Here is a 13210-nt window from a genome sequence, read left to right as displayed (position 1 = left end):
TGGTTAAAAACAATGAAAACTAGCGAATGGGACTCTTCATCTACTTAAGCTGCAATCTGTTCTGTACACACTTACCTGTTAAGTGGGATTCATTTTTTAGTAGATATGCATAGAATTGTTTATTTTCAAAAGCTGTGTCAATTCTCAGCAGTTTCATATGCCCCAGTAGTTCCTTGGTGAGGGGTGCTTCTTTGAAGCAAGCCCCTTAGAAGTTTCCCATTTGCAGGCTAGATTCAAACCGCCCCTGCAATCATGGGTTCTACCTTTTCCAGGCTGGCTTTGTAGGGAATACCTAAAGGTAAAGGTAAAGGGACGCCTGACCGTTAGGTCCAGTCACGAACGACTCTGGGGTTGTGGCGCACATCTTACTTTACTGGCCAAGGGAGCCAACGTTTGTCCGCAGACAGCTTCTGGGTCATGTGGCCAGCATGACTAAGCCGCTTCTGGCAAAACCAGAGCAGCACACAGAAATGCCGTTTACCTTCCCACTGGAGCGGTACCTATTTATCTACTTGCACTTTTTGCGGCATGCTTTCGAACTGCTAGGTTGGCAGGAGCTGGGACTGAACAAAGGGAGTTCACCCTGTTGGGGGGGACTTGAACCGCCGACCTTCCGATCAGCAAGCGCAAGCGGCACAGTGGTTTAAACCACAGCGCCCCCCTCCCCCGCATCCCTGGGAATACCTAGGAGATGACATTTTGGCATCATCAGAACACCTACATCAAGTAGACTGGTATCCGATTTAAAAAGCTAGTCAATGAATCACATACTTTTAGTCAATCCGTTGATTAAATGTGCATAAAATGTGCATAAAATTTGAATATGGGAAGCAACAGTTGTTCAAAAAAAAAGTTGTATTCCTTTTTAGATGGCATACCCATGCGTCTTAGGAGGCATCATTTTAAAAAATAGCATCCCCCCGGCGTTGTGCTTGTCAAAGACAGTTTTCATAAGCAATTGCATTTAAACTATTCCCTTTTTTTTAACCTTAAATCTGCTAAGTTAGGTGCAGATAGATTCTGTGAAGCCATCCTGATTTCACCATAGTTAATGTAGCCCTTGGGCCTCTGTTACGGGGACAGAAGTGGCAAGCACTATTGTTTACTGTTTAACAAAGGCCAAAAATGTTGGATGACTTAGCTCAATTTTCCAAGGTCAGCAGCTTAAAATATTCTGAATCAACACCCATCTCCAGTTTCAGAAGAGGTGTGTGAAGAGTACATCTAACAAATACTCAACTTGTCATTTTTGTTTTGAGTTACGAGGCATCAATTGTGTTTTGCTGGATTTGATTGCCCTTTTGTGAGGTTTTTTTGGGGGGAGGGGAAGTATAGAAAGTTCTGCAGATCTTATTTGGATTCAGCAATACTTTGAAAGACTGAAGCTACTGGAGCGGAAGTCAAGTATGCTGTGTCACAATTTAATTAGTGCCTACATCCATTGGTGTTGTGTGTGTGTTGTTTTTTTAACATTTATTTTAAAGTTAGAAAACAGCTTCCAGAGTTGTTTTTCTCTTCTCCATTAGGCAAGTATCGATTTCTTTCTGGTTCAAATGGAGTTGAAAATAGTAATGTCCTTTCTGTTAAATGGAAGCACTCTCAGCAACATTCTGAGGTCTTGTGAGGTTTTCAACGCTATCTGTCAGAGGGCCTGGTATGGCTACTCTAGAGTAACGACTCCAGCATGGTCTTTTAAGGTTTTTATTAAGTGCTGATTATTTACAGTGTTCAGAGCAGTAAAAATGCATCCTTAAGGTGAGGTGTCTGAACTCCCGAATGGCGATTGGCGCGTTTTCTTCCAGCACCACAGCTTTGGCAGACCCAACCTCTTCCCCCTACGTTTGCGTCGCAATTCGGGAGTTGGGGGAATTGGCCTCCCCCCTGTGCGTCCTACTTCCTGTCCCACCTGCGGCCTGGGCTCCACAACCTTGCCTGAGCCTCGGACACCACTTCCTGACTCTCCGCTGGAGGCAGAGCTCTCCTTACTCTCTCCCGCGCTTGGGGATGGGCTGGAACTTAAGATGGGAGGGACTTCCCTGTATCCCTCGTCCCTCACATCCATCCCCCTCCCAGGCTCCTCTCCCCCCCTTCCTAGTGGCTCTCCGCTTGCTGGGGACGAGTGAAACCCCAAGAAGTCTGTGGCATCCGAGCCTGTGGGTGTAAAAATTTCCCCCCAATCCTGCGATCTTTCTCCTTCCCCCTGAGAAGACGGGAATCCCAAGAAGTCAGTGGCGTCAGAGCTGGTGGGAGTAAAAATGTTCTGCCAGTCCTCTCCTGCCTCTGACGTCGTTGACCTCGGTGAAACCCACACCTCTTCTTCCGTGTCCTCAAATTCCGCTTCCCATCTCCATGGAGAGCTGCTGCCTGCTATCCCTTCCTCCTGCCCCTCCCCCTCTCCCTCCCTTTCCATGTGCCAGGGCTTGGGCCTGTGGGGGAACAGGGCGTGGAACTCTTCCACTAAAAATTCCTCAGGTACTTCTGTGGCCGGTATCCACTCATTGTGGGACGGCGGAGTGTCCTCCCATGCTATCAGGTACTCCAGTCCTCTCACCCCTCTCCTTGAGTCTAAAATCTCAGTTGCCTCATTGAGCTGTCGGGCGTCTCCCGTCTCCCCCCCTCCCTCTGGAGGCTGATCGCTGTCCCTGAACCTGGTACTTTCCCTGTACGGCGACAGCAGCGATCTATGAAACACTGGGTGCACTCTCATGTCCTCCGGCAGTGCTAGCCTGAAGGCTACCGGGTTGACCTGTTGCGTGACCGTGAAGGGGCCCAGCCTCCTGGGTGCTAACTTCTTGCATCGCCCCCTGGTGGGAAGACCTTCCGAGGATAACCAAACCTTGTCCCCCACCCTGATGACCTCTCCCGGTCGCCTGTGGCGATCTGCCCCCTTCTTGTACGCTTCCTTGGCCCTCTCCAAGTGTTCTCTGAGCTGCTGGTGCACCGTCTCCAGGTCCTCTGCCCAATCCTCTGCCTGTGGGCCCTCTTCCTCCTCCTCCCCCTCCCTCTCCGGGAAAGATCTGAGGTCGCGCCCGTAGTTGGCCTTAAAGGGCGACACCCCTGTGGAGACGTGCACCGCATTGTTGTAGGCAAATTCTGCCAGTGGCAGGCGATCCACCCAGTCCGTTTGCCTCTGGCTGACGTAACATCTCAGGTACTGCTGCAGAATGGCGTTGACCCGCTCCGCCTGTCCATTGGTTTGCGGGTGCCTAGCCGTCGACAAGCTGACCTCCACCTGCAGGAGGTTCATGAGCCGCCTCCAGAACCTGGAAACAAATTGGCGGCCACGATCCGAAATAACCCTTAAAGGCAATCCATGCAGTCTGAATACGTGGTCAACAAACAGTTTGGCCGTCTCTTCTGCCGAGACCGCCCTGGCACACGGTATAAAATGGCACATTTTGGACATGAGGTCCACCACCACCAACACTGCGGTCTTGCCCCTGGACGACGGTAGGTCTGTGATGAAGTCCATGGACACTACTTCCCACGGCCTGTGCGGTGTGGCTAAGGGCTCCAGCAAACCAGCTGGTGGCGCTCTGACCACCTTTGCTCGCTGGCAGGTGTCACATCCCCTTACATAATCCCGAACATCCTCCCGCACCCCTGGCCACCAGAAGTGTCTCATGACTAGGTGAGTGGTTTTGTCCCTTCCAAAATGACCCGCCGTTGGGTTGTCGTGCATCTGCTTGAGGGCCTTACCTCTCAGCTGTTTGGTTGGCAGGTACAGGGCTCCCTTGTAAAAAAGCAAACCCCTCCTTTCCTCAAAGTCTTTGGCCTGCTCCCCCCCCCTCTCAGTTCTCTGAAGATGCGGGTGGCAAATTCATCAGCTGCTGTCAGTGCTGTGAGTTCTGCCTCGCTCACCACTGTTGCTCCGCAGGACCATGCTGATGGGGGGAAAATATGCCTGGGTGCCGGTGGCAACTCCTCCTCCATGTACTCTGGCTTGCGGGAGAGGGCATCCGCCCTGACATTCTGCTCTCCCGGGATGTAGTGGATGGAGAAGTTGAAGTTCGAGAAGAACTCTGCCCACCGTATCTGCCGCTGGTTGAGCACCCTGGCAGTTCTCCAGAACTCCAGGTTCTTGTGGTCTGTGCACACCTGGATGGGGTGCTTGGCGCCCACCAGGAAGTGTCGCCAGTGCTGGAACGCAGCGTGGATCGCGAGAAGTTCCCTGTCAAACACTGTGTAGTTGCGTTCCGGCTGGGTCAGCTTCCTGGAGAAGAAGGCACAGGGTCTCCACTCTCTGTTGGCGTCCAGTTGCAACAGAATCGCTCCCAGAGCCTTGTCCGAAGCATCTGTCTCCAGGCGTAGGGGCGCATCCTGCACCACGTGGAACAGGTGCTGGTCTGAAGCGAATACCCTCTTGAGGCTTTCGAACGCTGCTTGCGCCTCTGGTGTCCACCGGAACTTCTGCTTGCCTCTTAGGCAGTCGGTGATAGGAGCCGTGACGCGAGAGAAGTTCTTGATGAACTTCCTGTAGAAGTTCGCGAAGCCTAGTAGGCGTTGGGCATCTTTGCGCGTCCTGGGGCTGTGCCAGTCCAGGATGGCCTGCACCTTGTCCTTGTCCATCGCCAGCCCCTTGTCTGACAGCTTGTAGCCTAGGAAGTCCACTTCTTTGGTGTGAAACTTGCACTTCTCCAGCTTCACATACAGGTGGTTGTCCTTCAGGCGCTGCAACACCTCCCTGACATCCTTCACATGCTGCACTGGGTCATTGGAGTAGATAAGGATGTCATCCAGAAAGACCAAGCAGTTCTTGAAGAGGAGGGACCCCAGGACGTGGTGCATGAAGGCCTGGAAGCATGCTGAGCCCCCTTGCAACCCGAAGGGCATCACCAGATATTCAAAAGAGCCCAGAGGCGTGAACATCGTGGTTTTCCATTCATCACCCTCCCGGATCCTAATCAAGTTGTACGCCCCTCTTAGGTCGAGCTTGGTGAAGATCTTGCCCCTGCGTGCCGCTGTCAGGAGATCATCCACTCTGGGCATGGGGAAAGCCATTGGCTCTGTCACCGAATTCAGCCGTCTAAAATCCACCACCAGACGGCGCTGTTGCGTGTCTTTCTTGTCCACCCAGAAGACCGGGCTGCCCCCTGCTGCCTTGCTTTCTCTGATGAACCCCCGCTTGAGGTTCTTGTCGATGAAAGCGCGCAGATCCTCCAGTTCTTGATCTGACATGGCGTACAGCTTGGCTGGGGGTATAGTTGCCCCTGGCACCAGGTTGATCTGGCAGTCAAAAGGCCTGTGGGGGGGTAGGTGGTCGGACTCCGCTTCGCTGAAGACCTCCTGCAGGTCCCAGTACGGCTTGGGTATTGCCTCACCCCCCTTGACGTGCATGGTGGCCACCGTGGCTATCGGAGGCCCCTCCCCTGGTTGGTGCTGCATGCAATGTTCCAGACAAAAGTCCGATCCAAAAGTGATGCATCTCTGGTGCCAACTTATGGAGGGGTCGTGGCGCGTCAGCCAGCTCATGCCCAAGACGATGGGGGGGTCTGAGATGGTTGTGACGTTGAAAGCCAGTGTCTCTGAGTGCCTTCCCACCGTCATTCTCATGGGGGGGGTTTGATGCGTGATGGCCCCTCCCAGCAGCTCTCTGCCGTCAATGGTGGCCACGTGCAGGGGAAAATCCAGCTGCAGAAGTTGGATCTGGTGCTCTTCCGCAAAGTTTCTCGAGAAGAAGTTGGCTGAGGCACCACTGTCAATTAAGGCGAGGACTGTCAGGGGATAGCCATTTGGGAGCGTGAGCGTGACTTCTAGAACCACTCCTGCTCTGGGAGGGGTGGGCTGGCTGTGCTCCTCTCTGTGCGGGTGGGCGGGCGGGGGCTGTTGTCTGCTGACTGTGCCTGGCCGCTCCCCCTTGTCTCCTGCAGCCAGGCTGTCTCGTTTCCCTGCTGTGGTGCTGCGTCAGCTGGGGAAGGTACAACCGTTCCCGCCTTTCCTTGCCACTCTCTGCGATGAGGGCAGTCTCTGACGCGATGCCTGGGGGAGTTGCAGAGAAAGCAATTCCCGCCTCTTCCCTCCTTGCGTCTTGGCGCCGCCGGGGTTTGAAAAGCCCGCGCGCGCGCTCCTCCGATCTCCATCGGTTCCGGCTCTGGGCTTGGCCTGGGCGGGTGGGGGGGCGGGCCCTGGGGTGGGGTTTGGTGATGTGGTCTGTCCTGGGAGCGTGGGAACCAAGGTTTTGCTGCGCGCGTCGCTTGTTTGTCATTCCATCTGGATTTCTGTCTCACCCCCACCGCTAGCGCCGCTTTGCTTAACTCATCCATAGTTCGCGGTTTGGGACCTCTTGCCAGCTCATCCTTAACGTCTGCGTGCAAACCCATGTAGAAGGCTGATTTCACTGGCTCACTTTGCAGATCCCACCCCAGTTTGTGCACCAGCATGGTGAATCTCGCCCAGTAGTCCCTAACTGTCGATTTTCCTTGTGTTAAGTTATGAAGCTCCTCTTTAGTGGCCTCCATTTCACTGTCACTAGCGTACATTATTTTTAAAGCTTCTAGAAATAATTTTGCGTTCTTCATGCAAGGATTTTTTTGCGCGATGAGCGGTCTTACCCATTCTCGGGCGGCCCCCGTCAAATGCTCTATGATAAAGGAGACTCTGTGCGCGTCATCTGGGAATTCTGCTGCATGCAATTCCAGCGCATAATTTATTTCTGTCTCGAATCCTAGGTACTCCCTAGGGTCGCCGCTAAACTTGGTGACTAGGCTCTGTCCCCTTCTCACTTGGACTAGCTGCGGCTGGGGCACCCCCCCACCTCTAGCGGCTTTCTCCTCTTCCAACTTCTTCTGTAGGTCCAAAACCATCACCCTTAGCTGTTTCTCAGTCTCCTCTTTTGTCCTCACCTGGTCCACCAGCTTGTTCAGCTCCTCCTGCGCCCCTCGCGCTTCCTCCTGAGCGGCATGCAATTGCTGCTGTGCGTGCGCTGTGAGGTTCTGCAGCTCCTGCTTCGCTGCTTCGGCCTCCAGCCTCCAATGCTCAGCCTCGTGAGCGCTCATCGCTGCACTCCAAAGTAGCCAAAAAAAAGATTCGGGAGTTGCTGTCAGAGGGCCTGGTATGGCTACTCTAGAGTAACGACTCCAGCATGGTCTTTTAAGGTTTTTATTAAGTGCTGATTATTTACAGTGTTCAGAGCAGTAAAAATGCATCCTTAAGGTGAGGTGTCTGAACTCCCGAATGGCGATTGGCGCGTTTTCTTCCAGCACCACAGCTTTGGCAGACCCAACCTCTTCCCCCTACGTTTGCGTCGCAATTCGGGAGTTGGGGGAATTGGCCTCCCCCCTGTGCGTCCTACTTCCTGTCCCACCTGCGGCCTGGGCTCCACAACCTTGCCTGAGCCTCGGACACCACTTCCTGACTCTCCGCTGGAGGCAGAGCTCTCCTTACTCTCTCCCGCGCTTGGGGATGGGCTGGAACTTAAGATGGGAGGGACTTCCCTGTATCCCTCGTCCCTCACACTATCTATCCAAAGTATATTTACTCAGGAGGAAGTTGCACTGACTTCAATGGAGCTTAGTACGATGGTGGTTCTAAAGTTGCATTTTCACGTCGTCATCCCCCACCCAGGAGCCGTAGTCAAATTTATTTGTATTCCACAGACCTTCAGTTTCCAAAAGCAAAATATTTGTTTCCGTACAGTGAGGGCAATTTATAAAAAGTGCACTGTAGTATCATGCCTGGTACAATTTCTAACTCTTCACTATATACAGACATACATGTTTGAGATCTGCAATGCAGTTAAATCTTGAAATTATTTAAATAGCTGATGGAAGAACATTGAAACAAGTTAGCGTAAATGCTTTCCTGTTTTCACATTCCCAGGGCAGGGTGGTTGCTCCCACTTCCATGGCTGCCCCCCACCATGGATGTAGCCAGGATTTTGGGGGGCCAAAGATGTCCATCTTTTTTTTTTAGGCAATCAAAGTTGCTTTTCTTGGGAAATTGCAGGTAAAAGTACACTGTCAATAAGACATTGCAGGGAGCAGACCTCTGCTCAGGGTGGTGATCCAGAACTTCAGATAATTTAATACTTTCAATGCTTTTCAATAATATTTGTGGATCGGGGGGCAGCTGCCCCTTGCATACCCCCTTCGGCCCTTGCCCCCACCCCCTGCTATTCTGGCTAAAGTCTAAATATTCTACCTGTCACAGGTGCCGGGGTGGCTACTTTAGAGTAATGACTCCTCACAGCTCTGCATTTTATCCTTTTATTGGTGCAATCTATTTACAGTGCTGAAACAGTGCTATATACAGTCTGTCAGTACATGTTCTCAGTCTGGCGCAGAACCTCCGAATGGGGATTCCCGCATTTTCCTCCAGCAAAGTAGCCTGGGAATACTAAATCTCCTCCCCCGGCGCTTCTTACGCAATTCCGGCGTCGCCGGGATCGGTCTCTTTCCCACGGTTTCCCTGCTTCCCCTTTCCGTTCCCAGGCGGTGCCTGGGCTCCGCTAGCCTACTTGAGTCCAGGCTTCTACTTCCTGAATCCCCGCTCGAAGCATCCCCCTCCCCGCTCCCACTTCCGCTAGGCGAGGAGCTCGTGTTCAAGATGGGAGGGGGCTGTCTGTAGCTCCTGTCCCTCACACTACCCATTTGATTGGGTCATGTAAGGGGGAGGGATTACAGAGAACCCCCCCCCATCAGAAGCAGCCCGTCTCCAAGCGAGGGGTCTGAAGAGGTGAGTCAGGAAGTGGAGAAGGAGTGCCAGGGCTCTGGCAGGACTAGAGAGCCCCTGCTCCATAGGCAGGAAGAGAGAGAGGCGGAAAGAGTGGACAGGAGTAGGGCAGACAGAAGACCAGTACCTCCAACGCCGGAACTGCGAAAGAGAAGGAAAGGGAGGTGCTTCTCAGTTCTGAGGCTTTTATGCTGGTCGAAAACGCGAAAGAGTTTAGTGCAGGAATCTGACTCGAGTGCGTAGACATGATATGAGCAATCCGTTACACTGTAAATAATGTGCACCAATAAAAATGTCTGAAAGACAAGCACGTGGACGGTCGTTACTCAAGAGTAGTCGCAACAAACCCTGACAGGTCACATAATACATTTATGTACCACAAAGCCACCTTTCCTTCTGTCAGCCAGGTGTATCAATATGGCCACATCGCCTGTTTACTAAGAGCCAGCCCAGCTGCATCAAGATCTGATCAAATATTATGGAGCTGATCCCAATCAGTGACCAGGGAAGAGGAACCACATCTTTTTTCTAATCCTTTGTGTAAAGCCCCTGCTCCAATTAGTCTCATACAATGTTGAAGAACTCTGTATTTCACCCACCTCCAAGTCCAATGAAGGCAAGCCTTATATCCTGAGACCTCATTGTAGGAGAGCATCAAGAACTTTAACAGTCTAATCCAGGCATAGGCAAACTCGGCCCTCCAGATGTTTTGCAACTACAATTCCCATCATCCCTGACCACTGGTCCTGTTAGCTAGGGATCATGGGAGTTGTAGTCCCAAAACATCTGGAGGGCCGAGTTTGGGGGTGCCTGGTCTAATCTGACAGCCCAGAGAGATGGGATCTCTTTTTTGGGAGCCCAAGGATGACGTGGTACCTTAAAAAACAAAGACTTTATGTTGCTTGATTACTTCCACACACATTACATGCCTCATGTTGGATGTAGAGTTGCTATTGTCAAATGGTGTGCATGGTTAGAGTTAGGGGGAGCAGTACTTTGCCTAGGGCTTGCTGATCAGAAGGTCGGCGGTTTGAATTCCCGCAACGGGGTGAGCTCCCATTGCTCGGTCCTAGCTCCTGCCAACCTAGCAGTTTGAAAGCACGTAGATAAATAGGTACTGCTCCGGCAGGAAGGTAAGCGGCGTTTCCGTGCGCTGCTCTGGTTCGCCATAAGCGGCTTAGTCATGCTGGCTACATGACCTGGAAGCTGTACGCCGGCTCCCTCGGCCAATAATGCGAGATGAGTGCCGCAACCCCAGAGTCATCCACGAGTGGACCTAATGGTCAGGGGTCCCTTTACCTTTACCCATGGTACAAAGTACCAGCAGCTCCCCCCCCCCCAATTTTTTTTTTTAAAGTGTGGCACTTACTGTAACAAATTAATGCTGAGTCCCAGCACTTTTCTTTCTTTAAAACAATTTTTTTTAAACTAACTGTGGAGGAGGCAACCTAAGATGAAATGATGAGTGCTCTATAGACTGTGAGGATTGAATGGGCAATTGGTGCATGTCTTTTCATTTAACATCTTTGTGATATTTACAAGACTCTATGTTGTGACAATAGGATATTTACCAGACCATGTGATATCTACAAAACTCTTACCTACTGGTCCTTAGTCAAATACTGATTTCTTCTTTCTTAACCTCCCCCCCCCCCGCAGCTTCTCCCATCAGTCTTACTTTGTCGTAGTTTTGGATGGGTTATTTGCTCAGCTTTGACGCTGGAAGATTAGACTAGAGACGCCCATCCATATTGGAAAGCACAGTTAGATCCCATGTGGCAATCGCATACCTGTCGTAAATAAAACGCGCGGCATCATAATGCCTTTGTTGCAAGTATAGTGTAAGCATATACAGTGGACGGTTCCAGCCACTGTGTCTCAGAAATGATATTTAGAGCTGAAAATGGTCCAGGAAAGGATAAACAAAATTATCAAAGGAGTGCAGTGTAAGGCTATCCATGGTTAGTAGTTATGACTGTGTCCTGCCTGCAGGAACAGAGGTAGTATGGGGAGAGGGGGGGTTGTCCTATTGCTCCTGGACTTCTCATAGACATTTCATTGGCTGCTGTGGGCCGGGTTTGGTTGCATTCAGCAAGGATTTTTGTACATTCTTCTTATTTCACAGTGTGCACCCCATGCACACAGAGAGGTGTGTTTTGCCATCTGTAGAAATCTGAATGGGGTTTGCATGCTTCGTCCCTGCACAGAAATGCAATCGGCGTAGGAAGTTTTTGCAATTGAAGCAGCTGTGCTAGGTTGCAATGACGAGGCTGTGCTCTTTGAATACTGTACTACCGGTAGATAGTGCTGTTGACTAGGAGCACCCTCTGCTGGCTGAAGGTCTTCATAGCAGCAGAAACATAGGAAGCTGTCTTGTAGTGAATTGGCCCAGCTAGCTCAGTAAATGGCTTCTCTGATTGGCAGCAGCCGGCTGCAGAAACAGGCTGGCAGCGGTCTTTCCCCTGCCCTGTAGGGAGAAGAAGAAGAAGAAGAAGAAGAAGAAGAAGAAGAAGAAGAAGAAGAAGAAGAAGAAGAAGAAGAAGAAGAAGAAGAAGAAGAAGAAGAAGAAGAAGAAGAAGAAGAAGAAGAAGAAGAAGAAGAAGAAGAAGAAGAAGAAGAAGAAGAAGAGGAGGAGGAGGAGGAGGAGTTTGGATTTGATATCCCGCTTTATCACTGCCCAAAGGAGTCTCAAAGCGGCTAGCATTCTCCTTTCCCTTCCTCCCCCACAACAAACACTCTGTGAGGTGGGTGGGGCTGAGAGACTTCAGAGAAGTGTGACTAGCCCAAGGTCACCCAGCAGCTGCATGTGGAGGAGCGGAGATGCGAACCCGGTTCCCCAGATTACGAGTCTACCGCTCTTAACCACTACACCACACTGGCTCTCAGCTTGAACCAGGCGCTTTCTGTGTGCAAAGCAGGTGTTCTCAGCGCTGAGCTACAGCCCTTCATCATAACTCCCCCTGTAGCCTTATGAATCAACAGGAGATATTCTAAAAATATATTCCACTCAAAAAGCAATAAATGTCCTCTGAAAAAGGCACCTTTGGAATATTTGCCACCTGGTTTCATGCAAGCAGAACTCAGCACTTGCACTGTGTGGATGTATTTCACAATGCACAGTATTATGGATTCTTAGCATCTTAATTACGGACATTCATCGAGTTTTGAGGCTCTGGTTTTTGTCAACATGGCATCCTTATTAAACTTGTCCCTTTGGAGTTATCTGGGAGCTGAGCGTGAGGCTCCTTCTTGCCAGGCAGAAGGCCAGCACTGTCAACTCCGAGAACAAATGATGAAACTCAGAGGGGAAAAAGAAGGTTGGCAACAGATTATACAGAAAGATCAAATTTAAACAAAGCAGGCTCACTTAGAATTTAGCCGCAGTGTTGCAGTTGGAGGAAGGGAGTCATAAACAGAAATTTAGCAAAGATATATAGTGTCAGCAAACTTTTTCAGCAGGGGGCCGGTCCACTGTCCCTCAGACCTTGTTGGGGGGGGGGCCTGGACTTTATTTTGAAGAAAAAATGAATTCCTATACCCCACAAATAACCCAGAGATGCATTTTAAATAAAGGCACACACTCTACTCATGTAAAAACACCAGGCAGGCCCCACAAATAACCCAGAGATGCATTTAAAATAAAAGGACACATTCTACTCATGTAAAAACACGCTGATTCCCGGACCGTTTGTAGGCCAGATTGAGAAGGCCATTGGGCCGGATCCAGCCCCCGCGGGGGCCTTAGTTTGCCTACCCATGATATATACTGTCGAAATCTAAAGACAAAATAAGTATAAAATGATATGCCAAAGGTATATTTATTTTATTTATGACAACGTTGTTTTAAGCACTGAAGAAGTAGCTACTCGAAAGTTGACTCTTCAACATCTTCAATGGGTGGTGCTCCTTCGGAGGGAATTTTTAAAAATCTGTATTCTCTATATGGTCACATGGGACATCATAAATTGATACAGGAGGATGGAGCCACAAAGGCTGCAATCCAATACCCAGCTTCCAGGGAGGAAGTGCCATAAAGCTCAATGGGACTTACTTTTGAGTAGATTGCATTGTTAGGATGACGTGTGTGTGTGTGTGTGTGTGTCTCAAGATTCAGGGGCTTGTTGGGCAATTGATCAACTGACATATTTCAGCAGATCTTTGTCAAGAGCTATTTGGATACACGGCTTCAGCTAACTATGGTGTGTATACACCGTACATCCCAAACAAGCCTGGGAACTATAATGCTGGGGATTATAGCTCCATGAGGCAAACTACAGTTCCTAGGCTTTGGCGTGTGTGTGTGTGTGTGTGTGTCATGTATGGTGTGTTTCCGGCCTGTGTAACTTGGAACAAGAATGGAAGTCCCACAGCTTTTCAATTCTTAGAGGTTTGGTTCTTAGAGGTTTACAAAGCACACTTTAGTGATGAGACTTGTCAAACCAATCTAAAAGTTGGGAAAGGGAAGATTATTGTTCTTTGATAGCATTGTAGATGGTTAAAGGTCTACATAAAATTGGTTCTTGATGAAGTCTTGGAGCAA

General features: G+C 50.3%; 1 protein-coding gene across 1 annotated transcript in view; it reads left to right on the top strand.

Moving 5' to 3' along the window:
• The window catches only part of EEPD1 (endonuclease/exonuclease/phosphatase family domain containing 1), a 69242-nt gene that overhangs the window by 54113 nt on the left and 1919 nt on the right, over positions 1-13210 (top strand). The window lies entirely within an intron of this gene.

Source organism: Zootoca vivipara, chromosome 11, assembly GCF_965207765.1.
Source record: "Zootoca vivipara chromosome 11, rZooViv2.hap1.1, whole genome shotgun sequence".
Lineage (NCBI taxonomy): Eukaryota > Metazoa > Chordata > Lepidosauria > Squamata > Lacertidae > Zootoca > Zootoca vivipara.
Note: the sequence above shows the minus strand (reverse complement) of the source record. Positions and strands in the feature narration are given on the sequence as shown.